General features: G+C 37.5%; 1 protein-coding gene across 12 annotated transcripts in view; it reads right to left on the reverse strand.

Annotated features, from left to right (window-relative positions):
• Positions 1-24,869, reverse strand: part of LOC110347344 (uncharacterized) — a 104,984-nt gene extending 80,115 nt beyond the window's left edge. For 4 of the 12 annotated variants that reach the window (XM_087200004.1, XM_087199999.1, XM_087200002.1 and 1 more), the window contains exons 1-4: positions 24,759-24,860; positions 15,423-15,595; positions 14,006-14,088; positions 13,060-13,146 (exon numbers count right to left, since the gene is read on the reverse strand). The gene's annotated coding sequence lies outside the window, so the exon portion shown is untranslated. Of the gene's footprint in view, positions 1-13,059; positions 13,147-14,005; positions 14,178-15,422; positions 15,596-24,758 lie in introns of those variants that run through there. The other 8 variants (XM_087200005.1, XM_087200003.1, XM_087200001.1 and 5 more) reach the window with 6 other exon arrangements.
• Positions 24,870-27,198: the final 2,329 nt, after the last annotated feature.

Consider the following 27,198-nt stretch of genomic DNA (forward strand, 5'->3'; position numbering starts at 1 on the left):
GATCTTCATCAGAAAGGTCACCGTGTTACTTAGTGCTGAAAGCTTGGTTTAAAAGGATTATATTTCTTAGTAAAAATGTCTTGAATATTATGGTTAGTATTTGCAGCAGAGCTGGGTCAAAATTATCATATTGCGATAGCTTGTGTCAGCCTGGGTTGCAAAGTTTCCACAAGAAAGGCTAGGCTGAAAGGTCACACTCATCAGTTTATATATACCATAGAGAGATGCAGAATCCCGAAAGATAATTTCTTCTCTTCATAAATGAAAGTCACTGATTTCCTCTTTTCCCCAGCAACTGCTCCTACTCATGCACATGACTCCCAGACACACCACTCACCTACGCTCCACAGCTACAGCCCCTCTCCAATCCATGACTGTAAACTTGATTCCTCATTCAGTTCCTAGCCTGACCGCATCTCATTCTACTTTTTTATTTGGTTGCTCCTATGGAAATGCATATATAAATCATTAATGAGTCCCTAGCACAGACTTCAAGACTACAGTTAATAACACATTGTTCTTTGCAAGATGTCTTGTGTGATTTGAGCCTGGGGTGTGACCTACTAGTCATGAATCTTCTTTAATACCTCACTCTAATTTACAACTAAGCAGAAAGAGCACTCTCCAATTTTAGCCTCTGCAGGGCAGGCTCTGGTCTCAGATAGCACATTTGGCCCACAGTCCATGGGTTCAGTGCCAGAGTGTAGTGGGCACTGGTTGCTATAAAGAGGATTGTGCATCCCATGGAAGGATGAGTCTGGCTGGACCACTCATTCAGCATGCTGTCAAAATGACAGGTTATTTTCTATTCCTCGTCTGCTGCTATTGGCTTATTAATCCTAAGCTTGGTGAATTAAAGACACTCCACTGTATCATTAATGATGATTGCACTAATCCTTCCAGGTGAGAGTTCAGATTCTCTGAGAGCCAAGCTGTGTCCTCAGAGAACAAAAGAGTAAGAAAACTTTAAGCACTTGACTATTGCATCAGAGGATTTGCTTCCATTCCCGTGTGGTCCCAGCATGGCCACCAGACAGCACATCAGCATCTTCAGGTGGAATACAGCTAACTCAGGTGCAGCAGCTAGACAACATTTCAAACTGCAGGAATCTCAGTGTTTCAGGGCTTCATGTCACTAGGCCAAGTGTTTGCTTAGGCCACACAGAGAGCACTAGATTTCATTAAGAAGCTATTTAGGTAGGGTCCTATCCTTTCCATACCCTATCTGTCTGTCTATCCATTTGTCTGTGTCTTTTTCTCTCTCCTTCTTTATAAAACATACCATCTTTCAATTAACATAGTGATGACCTATTGTCACCCGTTACCATGCTGATCCTGTGCTGGTGTGAAATTACTTTATAATAAACACTATGGAGTTCTGACTTTCAATTAATTTTTCACATGCTGTGCTAAATCAGATTAATGCCCCCCCCACCATCACCCTTTGACCACAGACCTAATTCCTTCCTTATAATGAAACGAAGGATTAATTTATATGAAGCATATCTATACACATTTGCAAATAAATGTACAGATAGACTCTCTGCCATATTTGCATTGTGTGCACTGTCAGGTTTAATACAGCCTCTCTGAGATGATTCATTTTTGTGTTCACTGAGGTGGGGAAAGATATTTCCAGTTGTTGGTGATGTTTCTCTGTTAAATTCTAACTAAATGCCCTCATGAAGAATAAGCAAAGGAACGCACACATATACCATAGTGCAGAGACAGTGGTGACTTCGCCCCTAAATTGTACAATGCTACATTAGGAGAGGATGAAGGAGAATGTAAACACTCTGAAATGGAAACAATGAGCATTAACTGCTGAATTGATTATTGCTCTCCCTGGATGCACACATTCACATTTATCCTGAATGGAGGGGTTGGGGAGGGGAGGTTTTAAATGACCCTGAGCTTGAAAGAATTTGATGACATTTTTAAGCAAATGATAGCTCACGCCTTTTTAAAACTAATATGGCCCCTGCACTAAATTATTTTCTTGGTGAAATAATTATTTTCATCTTTGAAACTCATATTGGAATGGAATGATGGAAGATAAATGTGGGCACACACTAAGTGAACAAATTTGTGTTAAAAAATTAATCATTCCACCCTGATGCTAGACTGTATTTTTCTCTGTCAGTTTCCAGTGTATTTCATTCAGCTTCTTTTATTACTACAAAATATTGATAGAAAAATTTCCTCAACACATATTTTCTTTTTGACACCAAATGAGAAAAACTGCCAGAAGAACTAAAAGTATGGCACATATGAAAGATAAATGTGTACTTATTAAATCTCTTTAAACCAGCCTTTTAATAACAAAAGTAGATTTAAAATCTTGTTCACTGTTGTACTAATGAAAACATTGTACCATTGAATTATTTTAAGGCACACTAAGGAAATTATTCTCAGCTAACAGTGGAAATTCACTGATTTATTAATTCAAACAGTATTTAACTCCTGCTATGTGATAGTTGGTACTCTTGGAGACAACTGATTAAACAGTGTACCTGACCAACATACTCTTCTACCCTCAGGGAGCTTCTCAGTTAAGGTGGTGCAAATTTATAAGTGATCATCATGATCACTTACTAAGTTCTTGCCGTAGATTCACCGCTGTACCAAAATGGCCCCATAGGTTCTGCGTTTCAATTCATGTTCAGTGTCTTCCTTTTATGTTATCATATACATTCTAAAGGTAAATAACTAAAGCTGAGAAGCTAAGTGACTTGTCTGAGACCCCAGGATATAAAGTGATGGAGCTAGAATTCAAAACTAAAGCTCAGGAACCAAGAATCTGTGCTCATATTCACTCTACTGCGGTGCCTCTGCCATTCATTCTCTCAAGAGCATGCATCCTCATCATCTTCCATCTGTCCAAATTTTGCATTTTACATAATGATCAGTAAAATAGGAACAGAAAGTATAATCCTTGACCTAAGGAGATTTCTAGCCAACTGGGAGATAATTACATTTTTGAAACGATTTTTGAATTTCTTTTGTACAGATAAGTTTGTAGGCATATGTGAAGTATGTGTTGTGTAGCAAGGAGAAAGGGTACAGAATTACCCTGACATTTATCTCAGTTTTAATAGCATATTCAACTATGACTTTCCTCATTATAAATTCCATTAATTTAACAGAGCCTTTGGAAGGAAAAACGAAGTAATGCCACACTAAATGAGTCTGTTATATACTGTACGGTGTGTTCAAATTTCAGATCCGTGGAATTATGAAAAGATTTTATTCATATAGGCTTATACAACACACTGTAGAATAAAAAAAAAAATCTAGTCATGGAAGTTTAAGGCTACACTTTGAAATTATATAGATCTGCCACATCTTAAATGGGCTGTCTGGATCATTCTGGTAATTCCTTTCATTTTTTTATTTGCATTTTGTTATTTGTAATTTTCAGATATTTATTCACTTCATCCAACTTTTGAAATGTTGTAACAAAGGCCATCAAAGACTTCATAATTTTTTAAATCCTATCCACAATTATAATTTGTAGTACTTATTTTTTTCTTCACTTATATAAACTCACAAGTATTTTACTTTCCTCATTTTTTGTTTATCTTTATGGCTTTTCAACAAGACATTTTATTCAAGTAGACAATTCTTACATATACTTGTTCATTAATTTATTCATTTCTGTTTTTGTGTTCATTAATTCTTCTAATTGTTTTACATATGTTTACCTTTTTTTATAATTCCTTGATTTAAACTGCAATTTGTAATTTTTCCTTTTTAAATACTGTGAATTTTTCTCCACGTACAGGTTGCCCTGTAACTAATTACTATTTTCCTAAGCATTCTGTACTTTTAAGCGATTTTGAGTTAATTTTTTTTAGGATACTGCTTCCAAATTCTTCAATATTGTTTCCAAATACTTTCAGTATTGATATTTTAATATAATGTATTATAGAATTGTCTAATATTTGGTCAAATTGCTACACTATTAACAATAAAATATAGTTACAATTTGTATAGTATAGTCTGAAAAGAATCAATTAAAACAAGGTTGGTTATCATTAAGATTGTCCATGTTCCCCAGTATTATTGTTTTACCTGAAAGTAAAATTGTGGAAGATCTTCTAGTATCATATTTCTGTTAATTCTTTTTTTTTTTTTTTTTGGTACCAAGGATCGAACTCGGGTCCTTGTGCTTTCGAGGCAGTCAGTGGAACCACTGAGTTAAATCCTCGGCTCTGTTAATTCTTTTTGTTATATTTGTATTAGTTTTTTATTTTAATGATCAGTGCCATATCATTCAGAACATAAATGTGGTAGCTCCATCTTCAGTGGTAAAGCTGACCTCCACCCTCATTTAATGAACGTGCTGCAAGATTTAACATGGTATTATTTGTAACAAAAAAGGATTTGAGGCAATTATAAGGTTTATTAATAAGAAAATATTTTAATAATTTATATTATATATATCCATTCAGCCAAATATTTATAGCCATTCAAATAATGAGGAAGTCTAAAAAATAATAATGTCAAAGATCTTTTTCTAAGTGAATAAGCCAGATGCAGGATAACATGTAGAATAAGTCATCATTTATCAAGTCCTCAGGAGGCACAGACCATAATAATAAGAACTGAGATTCTGTGCTGGAATGAATTCTAGCTCCAATTCCTGGTAACTGATGTCTTTGGCAATTTATTTACTGTCTCTGTTCCCATTTGTAAAATGGAGGCAAGGATGAACACTTCTCAAGGTGTTAGAAGGGTAGTCAGTGAATTAGTGTGAGAGTACCTGAAGTACAGTCCTGTCTGTACCAGTGATCAACACGTGTTACTTTATTAATATTTAGAGCCAAAAAAAGACAAAAGGAAAAGAGAAAAATTATATATATACACATATTGACATTGAAAATTCATAGATGATATATAGATATTGTAATATTTCAAAGGTTTGGAAGTGTAGTGGGTTAAAAGTAAAAGTAAAGTATCCCTGAACCTGTAGCCCTCCTTGCAGTGTGTGTCCTTTGCAAGGTGATTTGCATTTCCTTGTACTAAAGAGGTGAATCTGGGCTAATAGCTAAGTTTGTATTAGACATCACATTATACAGCACTTTAAAACTAAAAATAACATGATCCTTGTCAATAAATATTGACTAAGCATCTTCTAAATGTAATAAACTATAGCACAAAAGTGTGCACCATGATCTCACTTCCCTTCAAGAAATTAAAAAGGATAATACTGAAAAAAATAGGCTGTTTACCTTTTCCTATGAGCCAGATGAAAGGGGCAAAAGATAACAGGTTTAAAAGTTAAAAAGAAAGCGCTTTCACTCAGTTTGGAGAGAAAGGTAAGGCACAGAAAAGCGGAGTAAGATTAGACTAGCAAACCAATGAGAGTAGTGGAAATGCAGGCTGGAGGGACAATGTGAACCCAAGGCTCTGGTAGGAACATGTTTGTGTGCGTAAATATATGTTGTGTGCACGTTTCTTAAATACACAGGTGTGTGAATATCATGTTGCTTAAATGGGTACATGCACATAAATATGTTGATATGTACTTCGATGGATGGCCAATCATCTAATTCACACCAAGAAGACTCAGTTTCTTGAAACCCCATAGTTGTCAGAAATCAGCATGATGTCTGATATATATTAAGCACTACATAAATATTTGTTGAATGAACAAATGACTATATAATAGGCCTTAAAAGCCTGATGTTAAAGGTGTGCCTTTCCCAAGATCAAGGAATTAGTGAAATGTGCTCCTGACAATATTCTCTCCTTTATACCTTTCTTACTCGAAGCTACCCAAGGGGCAGAGGCCTCAATTTCACGTAGGGGCTTATTGGAGTTGCAGCATCTGGGGCTCCACTGCAGACCTACCATTTGGAATCTGCATTTAGCCAGATCCCTAGGTGATATGGGTACAGTACCAGTGAGACTGGAGAGGGGCTACTCCATTGTGTCCTGCTTCCTAGCAAAACAAGAAGAGGGGTTAAGGCATTCTGGAGGTTTGCGAAAAAGAGAAATGAAGAATAAATGTGAAATCATGGCTGCAAAGCACTTTGGAGAAGGCTGTGAATATGAAGCTCAGAAATATATCCTATAAACCAGGCTTTCCAAAGTATGGTGTCCAATGGGGTGTGGGAGAAAACTTTAGAACTCATTCATATTTAATTTCTATCTAAAATCAAGAAAGGAAATTGACTTTACTAATATTTACTATTCATCTGACACCCACCTCTAGTCTGCTTGTCAGGTACAAGTGGGGCCCTCGCATGGAGAGCCACAATCTAGTGATGGAGAGTTACCCTGCCATCTCAGTCTCACTCCTGGCTGTGGAGACACGAACAGACTTACTTAACACATGAATTCATTATCTCCACCACTGTGGAACACCCGCAATCCCAGCACTCGGGAGGCTGAGGAGAGAGGATCACCATGCGTTCAAGGCCAGCCTGGGTACATAATGAGTTCAAGGCCGGCCTGAACTACATAGCAAGACTCTGTCTCAAAAAATAAATAAATAAAATAACCTCCACCAAATGGACTAGTGATTTTAAAGAATTCCTTAACAAGAACGTGTGTATACACACACACACACACACACACACACACAGGAAACAGATTAAGAGCACAAATAAGTTAGAAAACAACAGAATTAATCCTTTTATATCTGATAAAAGCTGTTAACCACATTACAGGGGAAAAACAATAAAAATCTCACCAGATCTGACAAGGAAGCAGCCAACAAGGGAAAAGGTAACTGCTTTCAAAACAAATTTATGAAGTCAACACATCCATAGTGGAGATCTGGAAATATTTCCATGGATTGTATTCTGGTTGATAATAATAATATAAGTACATATTCTGTAAAAAGAATTGTACAATGGATATTTAAACTGTTAGAGACAAATTGCTAACTTAAAAATATTTTCTAAGTAAAGTTACACTGACTTTAAACAAACGTAAAAATGCAACAACTGATGGACATAAAATGAAAAAGTATGAGCTGGCTTTAAGAAAAAGCCTTGGTTTCATAATAGATTGGGAATGAATAGTAGGTATCATGATTAAGCAAGTGTAGCCAACCTTGAACTTTGTCAGTTTAGATGTATGTGCCTTTGTATCTTTATAAAATATGGCATACATCAGTACTAAATATTTAAATAGGCTGAGTTTATAAATGACAAAGGCATAAATAAACCAAAATGTTTAAAATAATGAAACGTTTGATCATATTATTCTCTCCAGATATAGTATAAGGGTTAACAATTTTTATATAATTAATACATTTTAAATGAATGTATTTGAATATTTATTTTCACTATGTTAAAATGCCTTCACTTTGGTTTTGTGTATAGTTGGTAATGTTTGGTATTATAATATACAATGTGTCACTGTCATTCGTTAAGTATAAGTTGTTATCAATTAAAATAGGTAACATAATTATATGTTCCACTAAGAAAGAACATTATAATTAAAATTGTTAGACTCTATTAATTGTTAAGAAGCATCCAGATTTCAGGATTATTAAAATCTCTTGGGAAGGGTAAGTACATCTAGAGTACATAATTAAGCTCAACTGCTAATAACAACAAACAAACAATAACAATCAGTGGCCTTAAAAATACAGGAGTTTTTCTCTCATGCAAAAGTAGAGCTGGGCATTGTAGGCCTGGTATATGGGTCCTGCACCGCAAAAGCATCAATTAACCAAGTCTTTCCAGCTCTCTGCTCTGCTGTCCCCAGAGTGCAGCCCAAACTGAAATTCAATGGAAAGAGAAGAGCTCTCCCTTAAGAAAGGATTCCAAAATATCCTTCACACTTTCACTTATACCCCATTGGTCAGTATAGTCACCCAGTCCAGCATAAATGCACTACAGGCAGAGGAAGATAGTGTTTCTCCAGGTAACTATGGTCCCAGTGACACTGGCACTTAATGTGGGGTAGGAGATTATTGGATATTGGAGGACAACCAGAGGTCTATCCATGGTATATACTACTAGTACAGGAATGCATGCATCTGGTTTATAAATAAATACACCAAAAGTACAAGTTCATAATTTATTTTGCAGATATAAGTTTGGAGATGACTACTATAGAAAATTATTTTTGAAGGAAATGTCTTATTTTGAGTTCCCTGGAAACAGAGCAAGAGATAGAAATTTTGTTCATGTGATTCACTGAGAGAAAAAGATTACTTTCAGAAGGGAAATGCAAGAAGCAGGGTGAAACCTGGAAACAGCTAAGCAGGGATGTGGGATCAGCTGGAGCCTAGAAAGCCTGATCCCCCAGGAAGTTCTGGAGGTGGATTCCACCATGGTGAATTGGCCACAACTCGAGGCAACAGGTAGGTATTTGTGGGTCAGTTACTAGTCAAGGAATAGAAGGCAAGTGGCTGGGGCCTGACAGCTCCTATGTGCCCTAAAGTCCTTCTCAGGACAGCAGTAGTGTGAGCTGTCCACAGTCAACACTCACAGCAGCTGGAGGACACCTGCTGGATTCACTGATTCTCCATGAGTCCATCACCTGATGACCTGCTTTTAATCAAATACATAATACTGTGTATTGCCTTCCCTACTCATTTGCTTCATTTCTTCATTCACTCATTCATTAAGAATCTATTCAATGTTTTCCATGACCCAGGTGCTCAGAATACAGATAAGGATATTCGAAACTGGCTCACGATCATCCACATAGGGCAAAGTGGCAGACGCCAATCAAACGAGCCTAAAATTGAATGTCAACCCCTGGGGGCACTTTTACATTTTCATGGAACCATCCACTGTATTTCATTTGACTTGACTTTATCTCTCCCTTTTTGCCATCCTCCTGCCGGGAAGCCAAGGGTGAGCACTACCACAAACTGGCTGTTGTGCCTGTGTTTCAAATCCCGGTGGGTCTCTATTTAAATCCTTGTGGCTTTGTAATTCAGACTCATTGGTAAAACTACATTAATAAGATATTAGATTAAATTGTTACTGGCACATACAAACAGCAGCATTTATGGAATGCTTGAAGAAGTATCTTATAAATTCAACCTCGAAAATATCTCTCAAATCCATGCACCTCTCTTCTATTACCCATGACCCCATGACTCAAACCACTTCCATTGACCTGACTTCTACAATAGTTTCAGACTGCCTCCTTTAAGCCATTTTTCACACATAAACTACATTAAATTACTGCTTGCTTACCATCCTTCCTTACAATCCTTCAATGGCTTCCTATTGCAGTAAAGATAAAAGCAAACATCATGGCTTAGAATATGGCTCCACATGTGATATGCCTGTGTCTTCCTCTCTTTCTCACTCTCATTGTGCCTCTCCTACATGGTGCCTTCTCTCTTCTCTCTGAACGTACCCATCTCTTACTACTTTGGTGCTGCCACTCAAGTATCCATATTCCTTTATTCTGTGAAGTCCCCCCTCACCTACCCTGGATTAATTTCCTCCCAGTCCTCTGGTACCAATTCAAATACTATGTCTTAATACCTTCCCTGACTCAAAATCCAAGTTCGTTCATCCTTGTTATTACCTCCATATTATTTTCATTCCTGGCACTCATCATAATTTGTCACTGCACTTATACATGTGTATTTAATATCTGTGTCCCTTGATCCTGCTACATGGCAAAGATTGTGTGTGTCTGCTTCATTCTCATACATGGCTTGCCCATGCTTGTACCTACCTAAGAAACAATTGTTGAATAGCTGCCAGACTGACAATTATTGGTCTCTCACTGGATGCTAGATATCCTACTATGTTTTATATCTCCATTTAATGTTCAGACTCCACAGGGTAGATACAATTTTCAGTCTTATTTTACAGAAGAGGAAAGTAAGGAAAAAGCACAAAATTCAACCTAAGCTCACAATTCATTCACAATTGTTAAAAACATATCATTTCCACCATCTAAACCAAAACAAACCAAACAGAAATTTCTACCCTCATGAATCTTCCCATCTTGCAGCAAATAAATGATAGAGCAGGACTTGGACCCAGTGATGCCACTCACCCCCGACAGAATGAATGACACAGAGAGAAAAATATTTCATTTTAACCAACACCCTTTCCTAACTTCAGGTTATATTCATTCAAACCACTTTTGAACTCCTGGTTCTTAAGTTTCTCTTGATTTCTTAAAGAAAAATGAAATGTAAAACAAGTCATAATTTCCCTTTTTTATTCTTTTCTAAGCCCAGTACCTTATACCTACTAAGCATGCAGTATCCCCAAACTACACATTTATTTTGAGTGAGTAAGGAGGACAGATTAACTGTCCTCTTCTATCTGCACTGTCACTTGGCTATTACTGGGAAAATTTCTCTTATTTGCTTTGATTTTTAGGCTGTAGACTTAGTACTTACCTCACTAAGACCATGTCTTATCAAGTGTACATGAATATTTAGGGTGCTAATCAGTACCATTTTCACCCCTGCAGGGAAGGCAAGAGCATTGTGGAAAGGCTCAGGGGAGAACTGAGCCATTAATCTGCAACTGTATTTGACAGCAGGAAGGAGGCAAGGTGATGGGGAGTAAAAGGAATCAGAAAACTAAAAAAGGAGAAGAAAAGGGGAGGGATAGAGAGAATAAAGGCACCAGTGAGAATGGTTTCAGCACCATATGGTGATCTTTTTATGAAAGAATTTTTTAAAGTTACAAAATATATTCCTCCTCTCCCTTCTTTCTTTTTAAATAGATAAAATTACTTATATTTAATTTCTTTGCCAGTTCAATGTCTAATTATTGTGCCTAGTGAAGTACTACCATTTGAAATTTAATATTGACTAACAAGTACTTAAAAATATAAACCATTCACTTGTTTGATACAATATCTGGTTTTTTCACGATATGAAGAAAATCATTATCTAAAGGAAGTTTCACACATTGACCACATTTCCATTGTACTCAACATACCTGATTATCATCACTTTATTCTAAAACATTCCCTGGCAAACTTGAAAGAGCACTGAAGTAAGGAATGAGCTTGTGTCCCAAGAATTCCTTCAGACTCCATCATTTCATGACCCTCAAACCCAGAGTTTATTATGCATGGTAAAATTATATAAAACATTTTAAAAGTCATGCTAAACTAGGTGTTTCACTCTGTGTATCTCCCAATATTTTCTCAGGGGTATTAACTGTGAAATGGGCTAATCTGTTACCATGTCCTAGAAAAATGAAAGAGGTTGTGAGACACAATTCATTTTATTGTTATTCTACTAGCTAATAAGAGGCATTAATTTAATTGACATATAACATGCAAGCCATAAGAATATATTTGTGACTGTTGGTTAAAAGCAAAGTTCTAGGATTCTAGGTGTATATTTGCAAATTGTATAAAAGTTTTGAAACACTGTTTTAGTAAATCCTCCACCCTTGACCATATATTCAGGCAACACCCATTTCCACCCTTACATAGTAAAAAAATTACAGCACAAGGTCAATCTGGGCTGCAAATCTCAAAAAAATTTAAAGATGACATGTTCCTACCCTTCCCTCATTTTGGTTTTGTTTTTTTGTAATAATAGAGATTGAACCCAGGGAATACTAAGCTAAATCCATGGCCCTTTTCATTTTGAGGGAGATTCTCATTAAATTGCCCAGGCAGGCTTTGAACTTGTGATCCTCCTGCCTCAGCCTTGCAAGTGGCTGGGATTACAAGTGTGTGCCACTACTCTGTGCCCTTTTCATGTACTTAAGAGAAACAACAGTACAGAATCAAGGGAGAATCAAATGTAGGAGAATCTTACATCATAACAGTGGCAATTATTTAGCAGCTGTCAGAAACCACAAGGGCCATTCTTGTTGAAAACAGAAATATACCAAAGAAGAATAGCCAGGATGACTCCATAATTCTGACTCTCTGTTATCATACTACATAAGAAAACATGACGGACCATACATAGCTTTGATAAGGCGGCAATCAATGCATGTAACAAGCTTCTTCAAGGGAAGGTCAAGCCCTTCTTCTTGAACAAGAGGTCTTTAAAAATAGGAAGAAAGCTACAGTCTTAAATATTTCAGAATGAAGCCTGTAACCTTCACAGGGACTTTTGTTCCAGCTGTGTTCACATTCATTCTAATGACTCTGGAGAACAGCTCTGACTCATTTTAGATGATGACTACATAACTATTCATTTATGCTTAATGAGTTTATTCCACCAGGTATATGATGAACTCTAAACAAATAGTGCCATTGAATCACATTCATCAATACATCTGAGTACTAAACTGATTCTACCTAGCAAAGATAATGATAAACTAGGAGAAAAGAGAGCTGTGTCTAATTAATGAAAATGCCCTTTGTATTTTCTAATGGTTGAAACATTAACTAGAAAATGGCTTTCCTTGCAATAATTTACAGACAAGCACTCAGTAATGGGAAAACAATTTAAATTTATGTGCAATTGAACTACAATTATTTGATTAACTTTATTAAATTCTGGTTGATTCTACAGTCTGGATGAAGTGTGTCATTTTTTATGTTTCATATGTTGCTGTTTTAAGTTTTTCAGCCTCAAGATTCAATTGATTCAGCAAATATCAGTAGAAACCTCCTTTTGTGCCTAGTGGATAGAAGCTAGGTGGCTGGAGCCTATTCTTTTTGCTTCTTTCCATAATGACAATCTTATTTTTATGTTCATGAAGCACTTGATAAGAGTAGAATTCAAATAATTCACTGCTGGTTTGTGTGTAACTGAAACTATAGGAATCACTTCACTGAAGGAAGCACTATTCAATGAAATTAAATCCATATCTATATATGTTTAGGTTTAATTGGGTAGTGCTGACACTCGTATACCACGCATTCTCTTATACCATGAAAGACTTACTGGGGGATGGGGGGCACAGAGTCCAAATCAATAGTCTAAATTTATGCGTTAAGAAACTAGAAGAGAAAATTAAAACCAAAGCCAGAAGAAGAAAAGAAATAAAGAGCAAAATATTAACTAAAATTTAAAACATGGGAAACAATAGAGAAATAAATGAAACCAAAAGTTAGTTCTTTGAGTTAATAAAATGCATAAATCTTTTTCTGGAGTGGCCAAGAAAAAAAAACAAAGGATATACAAATTACCAATATTAGAAATTGAAGAGAGGGCTTGGGATTTAGCTCAGTGGTTCCAGCACCTGCCTCACAAGTGCAAGGTCCCAAGTTCAATTCCTGGTACCAAAACAAAAAACAAAAGAAAAAAGAAATTGAAGAGAATAGTTCTTTGTAGGTACAATATTGGAAGAATAACAATATTATGAATAATTCTCTATTAAAATCAACTTATATAAAATGGATGAATCCTCTGAACAACACAAACTATCAAGACCCTCTTAAGAAGAAATAGGTATTTTAATAATCCTAACTCTATTAAAGAGATTGAATTTGTAGTTTAAAAGCCTTCTAATAGTAACAAAAATAAAAATTCCAGACCTGAGTGGTTTTCCTGGAAATTTTTTTCAAACATTTAAAGAGAAACTAATATAAATTTTACACAATATTACCCAGAAAAATAAAAGAGTCAATACTTCCCATCCATCTTGGGAGGGATGGATTACCTTGAAATAAAAAACAAAGATAGACATTTAAAAGGGGTGTGGGGACCACAGGCCAATATCCTTCATGAAAATAGGTACAAAAAAGTCTTTAACTAAATGTTATTCTGACAAAGTGAATTTGATCTAGGAATGCAAAGCTAACTCAACATTTAAAAATCAACATAATTCAGAGCAGTAATAAATTAAAAGTGATTATCTCAATATATGCAATGAAAAATTAAGAAAAATGCCACATTTATTTGTGTTTAAAATGTAACAGTGCTAAGGAACTCAGGATAGTAGGAAACTTCCATACTTTAATAAAGAACATGTACATTAAATCTACATAGAACATTATAGTATAGTGAAAGCCAAATGCTTTTCTTCCTAAGATTGGGACAAAGCCAGAATTTTCCTTCTTATAATGTCTATTCAGTGCCATAAAGGAAGCGCTAGCCAGAGCAGTAAGGCAACAAAAAGAAATTAACACTTACATAGCAGAAAGAAAAACAAAACTCTCTCATTTGCATCTGATACAACTGTCTGACAGAGCCCGCCGTCACTTGTCGAACAGCACCTGAATGGGGGAGTGAGGATGAAGAAAAATAAAGACAAAGAGAGAGTCGGGAGGGCTCCCAGAGACCGAGCGCCCAAGTTTATTTTTCTCCTCTCTTTTATACAGCAGGTGAGTTTGGCTGTTAATCATGACCCTTATCCAGAGACACCTGCTTCCTTGTTTTCTAGTTCTTTGGGAATTCCCCACCCTCATGGGCTTCCTTGTTTCTCGGGGTTACAGAACGTTCATCACGTTCCAGGGCAATCTAATTCGGCAAGGACGCGGTTCCTCATAACATAATCTCCTTGCTCTATACAACGGAGGGTAAGATTCAAAATGGAGCCTCTTTGGCTAACGCCGCTCTCCACAACTGTCTATACACAAAATTCTAAAAAAAAAATCTCTACAGTGCCAACTTTGGCAGCACATATACTAAAAAAAAATCTACAAAAACTCTTACTGAATCATTAAGTGAATTCAGAAAGATTATAGGATTCAAGGTTCATATTAAAAAGTTACGTGAATTTCTATTTACTACATAACAATGAACAATTGAAAAACAAAATTATAAAACAGAACCTCCAAAAAAAAGTATGAATCTAACTAAACATACTCAGGAACTGTCTTGAAAGCACTACAAAACACTGATAAAATAAATGGAAATAAATACTATGTTTTTGGATAGGAAGATTCAATACTTTTAAGATGTCAGTTTTCTCAAAATTACCCTAAAAATTTAATGCAATCCCGTTCAAACTCCCAGAAGAACTTTTGTAATCATTGGCAAGCCATTTTTAAAATTTTTACCGAAACACAAAGAATGTTAAATAGACCTAAAGAATTTTGAATACTGGAGGACTGATGTTACCTAATTTAAAGACTTACTGTAAAGTTACAGTAGTAAAAATAGTGTGGTATTGATGAGAGAATATACACATAGATCAATGGAAATAAAATTTAGAAATGAATCCACTTAAATATAGTCAATTTATTTTTTTACCATATTTGAAATATGCAAAGGAAAAAATCAATGGATAAAAAGTCTTTAAATGAATATTAGAACAATAAGGCAGCATTTGCAAAAAAAGAAACTTCAACCTACACTCCACACCTCATAACAATTCCTAATGGATTATAGACTCAAGTGTGAAATATAAAACTGCAAACTCATAAAAGAAAGTTTAGGTGAAATCTTCATCATAGGTTGGGCAAAGAATTTTTAGATTTGACTTCAAAATTACGACCCATTAAACAACTGATGAAATTGATCATAAAAATGTAAACCATGGGCTGTAACAAAATGTCCTAAGTTAAGGTTAGGCTCAGCTTTTAAACAACAGAAACGTATTTCTCACCATTTCTGAGCCTAAGGGGACAAGTAGTTATCTGAGGTCTCTTCACAACCTCACTAATCCCATTCCTGTGGGCTCTGCTTCATGACTTAACCATCTCCCAGCCCCATCACACCAGAGACTAGATTGCAACGCAGGAGTTTTCGGGGCACAAGATATCAGACCGATAGCAGGCTCTGTGTGGGAATGAAAAGACAAGCCACAGGTGGAAAGCAAGTGTTTGTAATTCACATATCTGAGGAGCAATTGATTAGCAGAATATGTAAAGAACTCTCACAACTCAACAATAAGTAAACTTAATTTTAAAAATAGAAATTATTCAAACAGACATTTCACCAAAGATGATACAGAGATGATAATTAAGGTATGCAAACATGATTAACATAATTAGTCATTAGAAACGCAAATTAAAACCACAATGAAATAAATACACTAGACATCTATTTGAAACGTTAACAGAAACAAAACAGATAATTCCAAATGCTAACAAGGATATAAAGTAACTGGAATGGTCATACACTGCTGGTGAGAATGGCATAGTCACTTTGCATTTGACACTATCTTAGAAAGTTGAACATTCACTACCATCAGAAATTTCACTCTTAGGTATTTACTCCAGAAAAAAAGAAAACTATATTCCAAAACCTGTACACAAATGTCTTTAATAGCTTTATTTACAATCATTTAAAACTTAGAACAACCGAGAAATTTTTCAACTGGTAAATGGATAAACAAACTATCCATCAGTACTAAAGGATGAAATGGTACACACATGGATAAGCTGCAAATACCTTATACACAATGAGGAAAGCCAGACTCAAACATCACCTTCTACATGTTTCCATTTTGAAAAAAGAACACAAGATGGACAGAAAACCATCTGTTTTTGTCTGAGGTTAAGAGTTGTAAGAAATGTAGACTGCACAGGGGCAGCACAAGGAAATTTGGAGGGTTCTGATTATGATAGTGATTACATAACTCTGTGCATTTATTAAAATTCACAGAACAGTATAACAGAATTTTACTGGATGCAAATTAAAAGAAAAATAAACTTACAGAGTGTTAGATGCCAAATATCTCCTGTATCTTGTCCTTCTATTTGCCTTATTTTCCCCTTTAAACAAAAACTTCTTACTAATCAATCCATCATTACCAGTGGTACTAACAAGGTACTACCTTGATGATTTTTATTTTCTTACCTTTGTTTTGTTGCTGTTTTGTTTTTGATTTTTACAGAGCTGGACACTGAACCCAGGCCTCACACATGCTGGTCAGCTGCTCCACTACAGAACCACAGCCTCAGCCCTCATTTTTTCTGTCTTACGTTCTCACTATTACCACCTTATTTCCACAGGTCACCATGTTCTACCAATCCTCTCATAGAATGGTTTTCAAATTCAACCCCCCTTTCATTTCCTTAGTCATTGTGCTTTCTCCTTTCATTAATCTATCACTATATCTCACTGACTAGTTTCCCTGCCTAAGGCAAAGTTTTTGTGACACTGTGTTGAAATATTTTCCTCTTCTGACCAGAACTCTGTGGTGGTTTCCCATTTTCTAACATATATGTCCCAAGTGCTTCAAAATCATCGACGACTGAACGCTCTATTTATTCCATCTTCATGCCTTAAAAAAAATTTTCCTTCATTCAATACGAACTAATAATACTAACAAAAATAAATATTCACATTTTATCAACTCTTTATTATATTCTAGGCACTATGCTCAGTTATCTCTTATTTCCATCTAATCCTGATAGTGCAATCCAGATTGCCTTATAATCCTATAAGGCAAATTTATTCCCAAAGAAGTAATTAAGTTTCATAAGACATCAAACAAATGGCTAATCTGGAATTCCCACCAACTATTCTTAATTACAGATCCTGTACTCTTAAATTTTAAGACCTTTAAAACCTTCCAAATTTACCTCATTTGACTTTCTACAACATCCCTTCTCAAATCATTTCTTCCTAAAGAATATCTTCTTTCCAGCTAATCTTTGGCAAATTCTTCAAGAACCCTTTCCTGACTATTTCACATCACAATTTAATCATCCTCAGCAGATATTTTAAAAATATATTTTCTTGGTAACAATCATGTTCCGTAGTTATGCTCTATGATGGATCATACATGTACTTTGTCTTTTCTTACTCCACAATCTCACTCATTCACAAGAGATCTGGTCACTGTTCCAAAGAGCTCACACCACATTACCTGGGTACAGAAATTATGATCATGTCTCTTCTCTTTTGTTTTCACCCACTCCCCCAGGCTCCCCAAGCACCTGTAATGCTGCATCCCACACGATTTCAGCATGGGCGAGTTAATGAGCTGGTTTGCCATAGTCACAGGTACAGAATGTCTGAGAGTCAGGAAGGGCTATCACAGGTTTTCTGTTGAAAAACTGCTAATGATGCCATCAGGCCCAGTGTCCTTCAGGGGAGAAAATGAGCACTTCAGGCAAAACGTAGAAGCTGCAAACCATTTGTAATCAGAAAGTGAAGCACACGAGAAGGGAAGTGTGCCACGCTGAAGGACTCGATGGCTTCAGTTCGGGCATGGCATCACCAGTGGAAATCAAACCTGCTCACCAGCAGGATGACCTCATCTGCACAGTGAGCTTCCTGGCTGATAACCACAGGCTCCCTAGAAATTAAGCAGACCCACAAATTACCTGCATAACATTCTGGCTAGATGTTAGAAAGTTGAATTAATTGCCTGAAAATAAATGAACAGGGTAGGGCCAAGAATTGCTTCATTAGTATTCAGCAGCACTCCTGTCTTTTGAAAAAGAAAAAAAAAAAAAAGAACCAGGAGAGAAGGCAGGAGGAGGGAGAAACAATGAGAAGTAGGAGGAGAGGGAAACTGAGAAGAATAATGAGAGGAATTATTTTACAAGTGCATCACGGCTGCCCTGTTTATAGGACTAGCTACAGAATTTCCTAGTCTGGCAAAATTCATTGTCTAGCTAGACCTATCCCCATGCTTCCTGATACTCATACAGCAGTTATGCTCAGAAGCCCAGAAACTGATATATGTGCACAATACAAATCGATTAACCACATGGACACTTTCAGGTGTTTCTCTTTGGCAAGATAGGGACAAATGGAGAGAAACTGTGCCCAACAGGTGCACCATTCACACATTTTCTTCAGTGTCTTTGTTCCAACAGACAAGACAGTTAAAAGCCTGAATCTCCAGGCTTGGTTACTTTTTCTCACAATACATTTTATTTTCTCAGTTAATAATTCTGTTCAGTCTTTAAAACCACAGTTACAAAGCCATGACATGTGATGCTTGTGTGCATTTTCTCCAAAGCCTTCACTTATTGCAAACACTATATTATACTAAGTATACTAAGTATTCCAAACACTCTACTAAGATGGAGACATGAAGGGAATGTTGAGGACAAGGTAGTGGCCTGAGTGATTTACAGATGTGATGTTTTTGTCCATACCCCCACCCCAATTCCTATGTTGAAACTCTAACCCCCTATTGGACAGTAGGAGGAGGCAGGGCCTTTGGGAGGTGATTGGGTCATGCAGATGGTGTCCTTGTTGGGGGGATTAGTGCCCTGATAAGAAAAGACCAGGAGAGAGCATGTTCTACTCTCTCAGCTTTGCCAACACTTTGATATTGCATTTCTGGCCTCCAGAACTGTGTGAAATAAACATTTCTTGTTTAACTCATCCAGACAACTCCAATTTGTTACAGCAGCCCAAACCAGCAAAGAATCAGTGCCAAACACTGAGATGGGCAAGTAGCTTGTACAAGCGCTCTCCGGAGCTGGACATCCATGATCCCATGATAGCAGCTGCAGGCTGCAGAGCTGGGGAAACCAGTAACTACTCAGTCCAAGAAGCTGGAAGGCACAGAATAAGGGGGACAGCCTTGATGCAGCTCCAAACTGAAAGTAAAAGCCTAGAGCCCCCAGGAGAATCATTGGGGCCCATCCACATTCAAAGGCTAAAGCATCTGGAGACTATTATCCTAGGACAAAAGCAGCAGCAAAAACCCAACCCTTAAAAAAGGGAGGAAGGATGAGAGTGTGTGCTAGCTCCGCCCTTCTACTTTTTGTGCCAAGGAGGTTTCCAGTCTTTACAGTTAAGTCAGATCTTCTCTCACTCAATTCTCCAACTCGAATGTCAGTCTTCTCTGGAACCACCCTCACAGACACACCTGGAAGTATGCTATGCTGATTTTCTCAGAGGCTATCAATCTAGCCAAGTTAGTAACCATGATTAGTCATCGCAAACTCCCAGAAAGAGTCACCAATAACTGATTAGCTATTTCTTCCTGAAAACCCATGGAACCTTCTGCTGAATCTTTTTCAGGATCACTGACATCCTTTCCACTTTTGAAAGTCCTTCTGCACTGATCTTATCTAAACTCTTCCCGATGTATCCCAAAGCCTAAAAGCAAAACTGGCACAATGGGGCTTCATTCATTTGTTGGCCACTTTGTTGTGCCTCTGATAGTGTGATCGGGGACAGTGTCTCATTTTTACAATCTGTGTACTTTAACGTTCAGCTAAAAGGCTCTTCCTTATTGAGAAGGTGCTTGTCTAGAATACTTGAACCTGCTCAACCAAATTCCATTTTGATTTCAAGAAAGATTATACCTAACTATCCTTGCTGCCACTTTTTGTTACCTAATTAAGTCATATAGTACCTTAAGATTGGGTTTTTTAAATTCTCATTGTTTTTATGCTCCCTTTTTGTCCTTTGTCTTTTCAACATGACATTGGTTCTTACATTGCTCATACTTTATTTTCCCCACATCCTCAAATACAGCCATACATTGCCAGTTGTACAAAAGTGTTCTGACTCATGATTTATCTAAGAAAAGGATGTCTTCTTTACTTTATTCACATCTAATCACATAAAAGTGAGTATGTATTTTATCATGCATAATAAAAATATTTTAAACCTTGCTTTGAAAAAGAATACTGAAGTGAGAAATCAATCCCTACCCAATACACATTGTGATTCTATTTGGGGCATTGGTCTACACTTTCGGGTATATCCTGGCATGGAAGACTGGTGTCTTGGATGTTTTCCTCTTTTGCCTTTTGAAAGAAGTTGGGCCCCATAATTTTGCCAGTGATTTAGAAGTTGCCACATGTTTTCCAAGTAGCAATCTGTTCTGACTGTATGCATATTTCAGTTGTCTTGGATTCAACTTAAAATTCTCACTTTGGGAAGAGTGAGTCAGTCCCAAGAGACAGGCAAATGCTTTCATGTTTGCCATTAGTTTTCTTATTTTACTTGCTAAATTCCTATAAGAGTGCTCTGAGCTGTAAATATAAAAAATTCATTCCAAAGCAGCTTAAGCACTATGTTATAGGTCAACTTGTGTCTCCTTTTAAATTCATTTGTTCAAGTCCTAACTCCCAATACCTCAGCACTTGACTATATTTGAAGATATCCTTACAGGGGTAATAGGTTAAGTGGAGGTGATTAGTGTGTGCCCTAATTGAATATAACTGATGTCCTTTAAAGAAAGCTAGAGATGGGCAAGCACACAGGGAGAAATGTAAAGATGAAGGAAAAGATTGGGTTATGCTTCTATAAGGCAAGTGATGCCAAAAATTGCCAGAAAACCACCAAAGCTAAGAGAAAGACATGGAATAGATTCTGTGCCATAGTCCTCATAAGGAACCAGCTCCTCTAACACCTTGATTTTAGACTCCTAGGCTCCAGAACTGTGAGACAGTAAGTGAATATTGTTTAAGCCATTTAGATTTTGGTACTATGTTTTAACTTCCTCAGCAAACCAATATACACAGGAAGACAATAAAGTCTACCACCTTACCCGGAATGTGATCCAACAATCCACCAAAACAAAAATCTATCCTAAAGCTATATATGAATGACTTTTAGGGTTACTGAGCCTAGTAATACCGTGATGGCAAGGAATGCATCTCAGGTGGGAAGTATTCAGATTGGGCCAGAGCCTCCCAGAGGCAGGCAAAGAGCGCACCTTCAGAACAGAATTAAGTCTTCTGGGAAGACTCCCTGCCTAGCAGGTCCTTCTGGTTGCCTTTTCCTTCACTTTTGGACTCTGATTTCTTTACTGTCTTTACTCACACTTTCCAAATCGGCTAATCACAGATGCTTATGGATTTAAAAATATTCTCTTAAAAATAAATATCTTGGCAGAGTTTCTATGTATTACTACTCATGTTGCTAACATGGAAAAGGAGAGATTTGAGAGTGAGAAGTTAAAATCAATAATGAAAAAATATAATTTTTGTATTGTAGACTCAAAGGAGTACAAACCCCTTAAAGCTCTGGATGCTATAGTCCTGAGATTTATTCATTCAATCACTTATTCAATACATACTGTGGCATTCCTCTAGCCATGTTAAGTGTTAATATAAGACTGAACAAAAAAAGACATTCCATACATCCTCACAGAACTTAGTCTGGAGAGAAAGACATAGAAAATAAACAGAAAATATAATATGACTACTCAGAAAAGAGGCATAGTGGACCCTTGACTTATGAACTTGACTGGTTCTCAAGGGCTGGTTGTAACTTAAGTTCGTTTAAAGTCAATACACCTGAGATCTAGATGTTTACTTGGTTGTATGCTATAGATAACAAGAAGCAGATGACTCTTCCATTAATGTAATTAACACAAGTTGTTTGCATGTCAGTCTGGTTGTAACTTGAGGATCCACTGTATTTAGAATTCTTTGACAGTTAATCTTAATTGTCAACTAGATTCAGAGACTCTTGGAGTGGTGATTGGATTGTGGTGCCACACTTGTCAGGGTGTTAATCCACTGATGTTCATAGCTGAGTGCACTATTAGGAAGTGGGGCCCCGTTGAAGGAGGTAAGTTGCTAGGGGTGTGTCTTTGGAGAATCCATCTCTTGCTGATGCTGTTTCCCTGTTCTCTACTTCCTGGCCAACATGAAGTGAGGAGCTTTGCCCTACTATGCCCTTCTGCTATGATGTTTCTACCCGGGAGCCAGCCAACCATGGAATGAACCTCTGAAACCATGAGCCAAATTAAACCTCTCCTCTAAATTCTGCATGTCAGGCTTTTTGTCCCAGCAACAGGAAAGCTGACAGATACAGATTCCACGGGTACACATACCAGGGACATAATCTGGTTTAGAGTGAATCGGGGGGAGTTTCCTTGAAAATGCTTTGTCTAAACTCAGACTTGACCAAACAGGAAATATTCAGGCCAAAAGTAGTATCTAGTCAAGCATGGTGGAACATGCCTGCAGTCTCAGCACTTGGGAGACTGAAGCAGGAGCATCACCATCCTGGACTTCATAGTGAGTTCAAGGCCAGCCTGAACTGTATAGTGAGTGATACCTTGTCAAAAAAAAAAAAAAGCAGCAGCTATAGGAAGATAGGATGGATTATGGTTAGTGGTAAAAAACCCACATAAGAATTATAGACTTTCTCCTAAAGAAAATGGGGAAATGTGAGAAAGAGTACTACAGAACATATAATTAAGAGAGAGGATTCTAAATTCTCCAAAGCTTCACTCACCTAAAATAACCACATTGCCAGTCAACCTATGCAAGCCAAAGTGACCATGGTAATGTGGGAAGTACTAAGGGTTTTCTTCATGAGTGGGAGCACTCTGACACAACGTCTGGGAAAAAATATCACCTTCTCAGAGATGAACATTTTTAAAAATGCATCTATTTAAGATTTCTCTCTAAACAGAGAGCATTACATGCAGAAGAGATAGGTACCAAAATAGCAGGATGGCTTTCAAAATATACTGAGGTGGTCCTCCATTAGGTTGGTGGCCCCAAATAAACCATACCCTCCATGTTCACAGCTTCTATGGTTTCCTCCCCTTGAATGTAAGAGAAGCTTTTGGCCTGCTTTAAGCAAGATGTTCCAATTGTTCTGTGCAAGTTTGGGCATGACATTGCAGTCTTGACACCAGAAGGACCCCCATTGAATGCCTGGCTATTCTGCATAAGACCACATGGACGGCTCCGTGGAGAAGAGGCCCTGGGATTACAGGAAGACAGAATTGCACCTGCGCCTGTGTCCTTCCTAAGCCAAACTCCAGATGGCGACAGCTGATGAAGCCTCAGAAGGGATTACTGGGAAGACGAGCCTAAGACCCACTCAGCTAAGCCCAAAGAAATTGCAAAATCGTCACAAAAAATGGCTGTTGTTTGAAGCCACAAAGCTCTGAAGTGTTAAGCAGCCATATATAACAGAGCCACTTACCACCATCCTTTTGGAGGTAGAGATAATGTCTAACCGCTTCATGTCTGAGAAGAAACCTGAGAAGCACAGGTTCAATTACTTGGTCAGAGTTCTGCAGCATCTTCCCTTCAACACATAACATCTCACAAAACCCATCTCAGTTTTCTAGTATAGAAGGTAAAGAAAGTAAAAGAGTAAAAGAAAAAATGGAAAAGATCTGGAATAAAAAAGATAATCATATATCTTCTAGCAATCTGAGGACATTGGCCAGAAAGCTGAGCCTCTGAGCAAATAGTGTCCTCTGTTCTCATTGTATGGGGGTGTGTGTGTGTGTCTGTGTATATGTGTTTTCAAGGGACCAAGAAATCTAGGAAATCTTTAGTACAGTGCATGACTATTAAGGACTGAGAATCATTTTACTGCCCACATGTCACTGTCGTTAACTGTACCTCATTTTGCAAGGTGTGTTTCTGAGCTATTTCCCGAGTCTTCAAGGAGCTGATAGGCTTAAGGCATCAACTGACAGCAATGGTAGCCCAGGGACTCCCAAGATGATTGCATAAAAGGACACTCCTGCAGGATTCTGGGCTGGATTAGTGTTGCCACCTGAGGCTTCTCTGAGGCTGCCGAATAACAGTCTCTCAGGTTCTTTCACTTTGTCCCAGGAGCTAGTGCCTTCTGGGCCATTTTATAAATAAGTTAGTTACCCTATTCTCCAAGGACTCTAGATGAAAACATTTAATAAAACAAACCTAATTTTTCAATCTCACCTTTTGTAAGTGGATATGAATGAGCTATTCTTCATGTTCTTGTAGCTTGACAGGAACAAGAGAGTGTACCAAATCATTAATTCTCTAATTTGCCCACATAACATAAAACCAGCTGGCTTTTAATATTTAATTAAATTAGTGTGCCCCCCAACTGAGTTCTAATATTCCAATTTCAATTTTCAGCACAAAGCTAATATAAAACCTAAAAGCACAGAGTGATGTGGAAAGGGAAAATGTGACCTTGGTAGGATAATATGAAGGCATCTGTAGTTGAAAAGAATTTTTTTTTAAGCTCGGATGGCTGAGTTACTTTCTCACGGCTGGGACAAAATCCCAACACCTACAAGTTAAAGAAGAAATTTATTTTGGCTCACAGTTTGTAGAGGTTTCAGTCCACATTCAGCTGGCTCCAAGGCAGGGCAGCACGGCAGAGGAGAATTGCTCAGAGCAGGGCAGGCAGGAAGCAGCGAGGGATGAAGGGAGGCAGAGGGATATATAGATATCCTTCCAGGCCACGCCCACAGTGGCCCACTTCTTCCACCAGGTTTCACCTCCCAACATCACACCCAGCTATAACCCATCAATGGACTAATCCAGTATTGCAGACCCATGATCCAGTCACCTTCCCAAAGCCCTACCTGTGATCACATGAGACATCTAGATATAACCATAACAATACCCAAAGTTAACGTTCTGACTAAAAATATTACATTCTTTCTTAGGAAGTAAGATTATATGGTAAAAGTGTGTGGGCATTTGAGGCACCTTCTCTTTTCATTAATCAATTTATTTCTCACCCCTTGAAACCTCATGCTACTGTACACCAGGGATTATACTGAGTGCTCAGGAATAAGTGTGCTTTGCATCAGCCTTCCCAAGAACCTGTTGTCACCACTCACTAGGAACTATGTAGCCAAGTGTGTGTGAGAGACCAAGGACAAGCTTAACCTTTGAGCTTCAGTTTACCATCTATAAATAAGGATGTTAACCACACTTAGCTCATGGAACAATGTGAGGATTAAATGAGATTGTGTTTTATGAAGAGCTCGGCACAGTGCGGGATAGTAATCTAATGATTAGTAGAAATAGTGTGGTATTGTGTGCAGCGTTGTTGCTGTCATGTGTGCCTTTGTATTTGTAGGAAACAAGAGGGCAAGGACCCTGTTTGGACTGCCTACTTTCTGATCAGTTACTTCTCACTCATAGGCAGTTATGTGTGCTTAAGTCTGGCACCAGGAAATTCAACCTTGGGCCTTTTATTTCTAGTTCTGCATTCAGTGCCTTGCACGCTTTTTATTTTTGTAGACTGTATTATACCAAATTTAGATAAAAGATTCTTCTTTGCTTTTCGTGTGATTTTATCCTTGTGACTGAATGTTTATTATAGCTGTGGAGGGTAAGATGGATGAAGTGGCTGTTTCTCTATATCTTTTATTTTTGTTGTTTCTCTATATCTTTAAAACTATATCTTTATCTCTTTAAATCTGGTCGGGCATAGTGATGCATGCCTGTAATCCCAGCACTTGGGAGGCTGAGGCAGGAGGATCACCCCCAAGATCCTGGCCAACCTGGTGTACATAATGAGTTAAAGGCCAGCCTAGGGGCTGTGGGGAAAGAGGAACCCTGCTCCACTGCTGGTGGGAATGTAGACTGGTGCAACCATTGTGGAAATCAGTATGGAGATACCTCAAAGAATTAGGACTGGAAGTCCCATTTGACCCCACTATTCCACTGCTGGGGATCTTCCCCAAAGAATTAAAAGAATCATACCACAGTGATATATGTGCACCCATGTTAGTAGCAGCACAGTTTGTAATAGCTAAAACTTGGAAACAGCCCAAATGCCCATCAACTGGAGACTGGATAAAGAAAATGTGGTTTTTTTATAAAATGGAGTGCTACTCAGCCATAAAAAATGAGAAATTAGAGATATTTATAGCTAAGTGGATGCACATTGAGGCAATACGCTTAAGTGAAATAAATAGGACACACATGTGTAAATACCAAATAGTTTCTCTGGTGTGAGAAACTGAAAGTGTAAATAAGGACTAAAATGTATTATAGGTAACGTGAAATAGGAAGAAAAGGGGCAAATGGGAAGGAAGTAGGAGGGCTAGGGGAAAGGATAGAAGGGAATGGGATTAATATGAAAAAATGGAAAAATAGGAACAAAATCTTTGTAAATAGGGAGGACTGGAGGGGTTGAAGGGAGGGCTGGGCAAGGGTGAAAAATAAGAACCAAGAGAGACTATGTAAAGGTGCAAATTTCCAATGATGAATGTCATTATATTGTATACCTTAAATGTTCCAATAAAATTAATTTTTAAAATTTTTTAAAAAAGAAAATGGGGTCAGGTCAGAATGAGTCTTGGAGGTCATAAAACTCCTTAGAGAAGTGATCCCTAGCTATGGGCTGCTGAGGTCACTGAAGAATCATAAAAGAACTCTCATTCACCTCCCAAATCACACAGAGAGTTGCCAAAGTGCCAGGAATTAAGTGCCATCTTCACATGGTGTCAAGTCCTCAATCATCAAGAAAGACCAAGAGCCAATCAAACTCTCAAGGAAAACCCAAGCAAGCTGTATCGAGAAACAGTGGCTGGATATCCTTTCAATTGCCTTAATGAGGCTTTGGTTGGCCCTTAAATCTAAATTAAACTTCAGCCCACTTGAGATGCTTTATGGGAGGTCCTTTGTGACATCTGACATCCTCACTGACACTGAGACTTCCCGGCTCTTTCTCTTTTTTAATTAATTTTATTGGTACATTTTAGGTATACAATATAATGACATTCATCATTGGAAATTTGCACC

The sequence above is a fragment of the Heterocephalus glaber genome, unplaced genomic scaffold (assembly GCF_053883595.1).
Source record: "Heterocephalus glaber isolate CG9 unplaced genomic scaffold, H.glaber_assembly_v1.0 deba00001733, whole genome shotgun sequence".
NCBI lineage: Eukaryota > Metazoa > Chordata > Mammalia > Rodentia > Bathyergidae > Heterocephalus > Heterocephalus glaber.